This window comes from Plecotus auritus (assembly GCF_963455305.1).
Source record: "Plecotus auritus genome assembly, chromosome: 2".
In the NCBI taxonomy this organism is placed as follows: Eukaryota; Metazoa; Chordata; class Mammalia; order Chiroptera; family Vespertilionidae; genus Plecotus; species Plecotus auritus.
In genome coordinates this window covers 152076782-152082681 of record NC_137771.1, presented here as the reverse complement: position 1 = coordinate 152082681, position 5900 = coordinate 152076782, and the positions used below count along the sequence as shown (strand labels likewise).

Here is a 5900-nt window from a genome sequence, read left to right as displayed (position 1 = left end):
AAACTCATCTTTTATCTCCATTGATTCTACTAAATAATCTATATATTCTGTATTGAAAAAATACCCAGCAAACATGAATGATTTCCACATCTTCTTAATAAGATTTCAAAAGTTTCCATGTTAACCAGTTTCTTTGTTGCAATTAATCAAAATATCAACTACCAAAATTTAGACCTTTTTTAAAAAAAATAAGGTTTATTTGTAATAACTATCTTCAGTACCTCTGTATTTATATTTACCCTGGGGAATGCACAAATATAGATATTGCTAGCTTTAATATGTATTTAAAAGGTATACTCTTTATACTATTGCAAAAGGATAAGACTCTTCTCCCCACTCTAAAAATCTCTTCCATACTGTACAGAATTCTCAATGCATTTGAACTAAGACTCTGGAGCACTGGGCAAGAGGCATTTGGGACAACTGACCAGAGCCAGGTTTTCTCTCTTCTCAGTTAGGCAACTGAAAACAGGAGCTCTAGTTTTAAATAGTCAGAGCAAAGTTTAAATATTAGAAAAATAAAGAGAGGAAATGCAACAACCTTCTTCAAAATACATGCCTGAGGTGAGAATAGCTTGTTATGGCAGCTTCCAGATGAAATGTTTAGTTTTGAATCTTCAGGCTCATATTCTGCCAGTCTTTTTCTCAGGTCTCTGATTTGGTTATTCTTCTTGCTTAGAATTTCTTTTATGTTCTACTAGTGGCCCGGTGCACGAAATTCTTGCACGGGGGTGTGTGTCCCTCAGCCCAGCCTGCACCCTCTCCAATCTGGGACTCCTCAAGCGATGTCCGACTGCCCGTTTAGGCCCGATCCTACCGGGATCGGGCCTAAACGGACAGTCGGACATCCCTCTCACAATCCAGGACTGCTGGCTCCCAACTGCTAACCTGCCTGCCTTCCTGATTGCCCCTAACTGCTTCTGCCTGCCAGCCTGATCACCCCCTAACCAATCCTCTGCCAGCCTGATTGATGCCTAACTGCTCCCCTGCCAGCCTGTTTGCCCCTAACTGCCCTCCCCTGCAGGCCTAGTCACCCCTAACTGCCCTCCCCTGCAGGCCTGGTCCCCCCCCCAACTCTCTCCCCTGCAGGCCTGGGTTCCTCCCAACTGCCCTCCCCTGCAGGCCTGGTACCCCCTAACTGCTCTCCCCTGCAGGCTTAGGTCCCCCCAACTGCCCTTCCCTGCAGGCTTGATTGCCTCCAACTGCCCTCCCCTGCAGGCCTGGTCCCTCCCAACTGCCCTCTCCTGCTGGCCATCTTTTGGTGGCCATCTTGTGTCCACATGGGGGCAGCCATCTTGTGTGTTGGAGTGATGGTCAATTTGCATATCACCCTTTTATTAGATAGGATAGAGGCCTGGTGCACGGGTGGGGGCCAGCTGGTTTGCCCTGAAGGGTGTCCCGGATCAGGGTGGGGGTTCCCTTGGGGCATGGGGCGGCCTGGGCGAGGGGCCTGTGGTGGTTTGCAGGCCAGCCACGCCCCCGGCGACACAAGCGGAGGCCCTGGTATCTGGGATTTATCTTCTATAATTGAAACTTTGTAGCCTTGAGCAAAAGGCCAAGGCAGGCCAGGGTTGTGGAAGCTTGGCTTTCTCCATCGCCGGGTAAACCCAAGCCTCCTGCTTGCTCCATGGTCACAGCCATACTTGCTCCTGATTGTCTGGTGAGCGTGGCTTGTGGGTGTAGCAGAGTGATGGTTAATTTGCTTATTACTCTTTTATTAGATAGGACAGGCTGCTGTTTGTTGGAATTTCTTCTCTAATTCCTTTTCAGCCATGCACAGCTGCTCCTGAATCCTGGGTAGGTGATACTTGTCTGTCACTAGATTCTCCTCCAGACACTTCTGATTTTCTGTCTGAAGTGTCTTCTGAAAGCCAGTCTTTAAAGCAGCAATTGTGTTTTCCACTCAAGTCTTGGGCTTCTATAAAACCCTTTAGATTTCCTCAGTCAAGCTGTGAATCACGCAGTGCTCTTTCTAGCTTTGACTTTTCATCCAATGAGTTTATAGTCTGCATTTCGATAGTCTTCAACCTTGACTTCAATTTCTCATGCTGTTCTTGAAGTCTTAAAATTTCCTTGTTTCCACTTTTTTTAAGTGGATCAGGTTTTGGCTTTATGATGTATGTGACAGGCTTATTTATTTATTTATTTATTTTAATTTTTTTTAAATGTGCCTCAGGCATGAAACAGTTCTGGCCACCAACACAGGCATCAAGCTAAGATGAACAAAGGACTGTACATCTGCTCTGCCCCTGATTGATATAAGAACAACACCACCAATCAGATGTCTCATTGCCCATTGCTAGGGGGAACGATGGGCTTTTAGTGGAAGATGTCAGTTCTGCTTTTTCAAATTCTGCAACTTGTTCTAATTACTCTGGTTTCAAGTTCAGAGATATCTGTTTGAAGCTTGAGGTACCACTTCTCAGCTTGTGAGAAAAGCTGCCCATGAAGTAACTCGCTGGTGTAAGCTCCTTGTGGCCCATAGCCCGCAGCCCATTCAGAACTGCAGAGACTTTGAGGTGAAAGTCTCAGACCTCACCCAGCCTGCTTTCCCTGAGGTCTTGGAAGCAGGAATCTACAGTTTTGGGTCTCAAGCCTCTTTTTGAACGGACAAAACGCATATAATCAATAACTTCATTTTGATGGTGCTCATTTAGGCCCTACTCTGCCAGGTGGCAATCAGCAGCCTTGAGGAGCAGGAGGGGCCAGGCACAACCCCGCTAAACTGAACACTGCCCCTGGTTGGACCACAGGGGATGCGGAGGGCAGGCGGGTTGTTTAGAAGCCTCGAGTTGCTAATGGGAAGGGAGGCCTAGACCTTTTTTAATCACTACAGGTAACATCATATATCTTCTGTAGCTATCAGTAAGGAATGAAAATTGGCTTTATACAGCAAAATAAATAATCACAACCATAAACAATAGAGACAGCAGATGATTTTTATGAACAATAAATGAGTTCTATAATTTAACGTTTAGATCAGCTGGTGTGACAAGAATTTTTAAACATGCAATACCTGACTATTTGGTCTGGGGCACTGCCCTCTTCTCTCTTAGATTGTTGAATAAAAAAAAAAAAATGATAACAGCCAACACAACAATCACTGGCCAGTGTGAATGAATCAAAATTTTGCCTAAAAAATACGTCTTTTGGAGTGAAGCAGAATTTTAGCAATTGCATTATGTGTGCCATGAGATGAAAAAGGTTGAAAATTGTTGCTTTAGATGAATTAACATTAAATGAATCAGAATCACAGATGGGCTTTTCTTCCTTTGAAAGTATGTTTTAATTGAAAACTTAAAAGTGAAAATATTTGGCAAGAAATTGGTGGTTATTTTATCAATCCAAACCATGCAATTAGTTTTGTGATGTTTGCTAAAGACATAATTCTACCATCTCTAATAAGGTAGTATTTTTTTTTAAAGTGGAGCTTTTTAGGTTGAAAGGCTGTTATGCAACTCTTATGAATCTTTACTGTGAATTCATTATAATGAATTATTATGAAATGACTGGGATAAAAGCAGCAATCTCACCAGGACAAAAGCATCAATCTGGCTTGCTGGGAAGTTCCACTCCTTTAATCATCCTATGGAATTGATACCATGGAGGAGAGCTAATGTCACATTTGAGTGTCAATTTAACTATTCCTGAGCGATGGCATTTGGAGGCTTCTAATGTTGGGTGCACCAATGTATTTATATTTGTAAAGGGTGATGTGAACCATGGCATTAGTTATTTACTATTGCAATGTCCCCTTCTTTCCTCATTGTCTACATGGTAAATATAGTGGAGAAGTAAATAGAGTCTAATATGGTAAAATGACAATAGCTGTGGATGAGATTTTAGATGATACTTGGGATTGAATTGACTATATGTCAGAACTAAAATATGATTATTTTAAATTATGTGACATCAACTAGATTATTATTGTAGCCCCTTCACTGACTTTCTTCACAGCAGAATAACTTACTTAGGAAAAAAACTAATCCTATATAATAAAAGGCTAATATGCAAATCAACTGATGGTGGAATGACCGGTTGCTATGATGCACACTGACCACCAAGGGGCAGACGCTCAACAGAGGAGCTGCCCTTGGTGGTCAGTGCGCTCCCATAGGGGGAGCACTGCTCAGCCAGAATCTGGGCTCATGGCTGGTGAGCGCAGCAGCGATAGCGAGAGCCTTTCCCACCTCTGGGGAGTGGGCCTAAGCTATCAGTTGGACATCCCCCGAAAGCTTCCAGACTGTGAGCGGGCACAGGCTGGGCTGAGGGACCCCCCTGAATGCATGCATTTCATGCACTGGGCCTCTAGTGTATACATATTTGTAAACCTAAGAACACCCCAATGTTTTAAATACTTAAAATCTCTCCATTTAAAATTCTTTTTCATTGAAAGATTAAAAGCAAAATTAATTAAAAAAAAGATTTTTCAGGCTTTTCTAGTTAAATTGACATCTCTGTATTAAAATGTATTACAAAGTCCATAAATGCTTATGTTGTATAATCACTTTGAAACATTACCTTTGTAAAAGTGTAGTGGTCTAGAACAGGTATAAAACACCAATTCTTGATAATTCAGTTCAGTAGAGAAAAATAATATAGAATTAATTGTCATATTTCTTTAGTATGATTCTAATTCCTATACACACCAGTGGCCCAATCGCTTAAGAAAATCACATTGTAGAGGAAATTCAAAGCAATAAAAAAATTATCTTCCCTCTTTATTTGCATATCTAGAAGAACTTTGCAAAATCTTTTTGTTCCTCTCCATGTAGGGGAGTTAGGGCCTCTAATCCACTATCCAGAAATCTGTCTCTGACCTCAGCCCACCCAGCCTTAGTTGTTTCTCTCCTTTTTTCTTTGCCCCTACTTCCTTTTCTATTCTGCAACCAGTTTCTACTCCCTCTGGTGCAATTTCTCAAATCAAAATCAGTGTCTAGTGCTCCTTCCCCTCAGACCACTCTTCATTAGAAGGCTTGAGTGTGAATGTGCACACATACACACACACACATACACACACACAGAATGATAGAGGCCATTGCCAATCAGGCAAAGTTAAATTTTCCTTAGCAGATATTAAAGGAATGAAGCTCTGAATATTCCTATCTTGATCATTTTGTTTTAAAAGAGAAATGGGTAGCCATTTTTCAAAGAAATATAAGGAGATATATTTTGATAAGTGTATTTTCTCAGAACTGTTATTCTCCTTTTTTAAAAGTCTAGAATCTCTAGATTCTAGATTGTTTAAGGTGGATTTAAAATCAAACTGTAAACTTCCAGTTTAATAAACACAAATCCAAATAAAGTATATAACATGCCTCTACTTGACAATGATAGACATTCAAAAGTATTTGTTGAATAAATGATAAAGTTAATGACCAGATATTTCTTCTCCACTTTTGAGATTAACTTCAATTCACAAACTATTTCCTAAAATCTTCCACAGCAGGCTTCTTATTCTTTACACTTTTAGAGATTAAGCCAAGGTGATCATGAATGATTATTTGCATACATTTTCAATTATTAAAACAGGTATATTCACATTTTCATGCTACTGCAAAAATAGCTATATAAAGATGTCTAACTAATATGAGTGTCAGTGTTAACTTTGCATTTGGCCAATTCATGTCTAAATTTACCTTTAAGTGAAAGCTACAGGTTAGATGAAGTCCTAAGCTTTAGTTTAATGACCTCCAGTCTTCACAGTTTACTTCCAGCTGCTAAGTTAAGATATCTCATTGATTATAGAGATTCAATCCTATGAATGTGAATTCTGGATTCTCTTTTCTCTGACTTGGTGATTATATAAAACTTCTTCTGAAAGTTTTGGAGTAACATTTGAATTTATCCAGTCATATGAATGTAAGGTCTTCTGTTGTCTACACTTGAGTCCCATTTCA

The 5900-nt window shown here is 40.5% G+C and overlaps 1 pseudogene across 1 annotated transcript; it reads right to left on the bottom strand.

Moving 5' to 3' along the window:
* Window positions 1-1717: 1717 nt before the first annotated feature.
* Window positions 1718-2621, bottom strand: LOC308241233 (leucine zipper transcription factor-like protein 1; annotated as a pseudogene). Its single transcript has 2 exons — window positions 2275-2621; window positions 1718-2082 (listed from the first exon to the last, which is right to left on the bottom strand). The product of its transcript is annotated as a leucine zipper transcription factor-like protein 1 (transcript).
* Between the last annotated feature and the right edge of the window lie 3279 nt (window positions 2622-5900).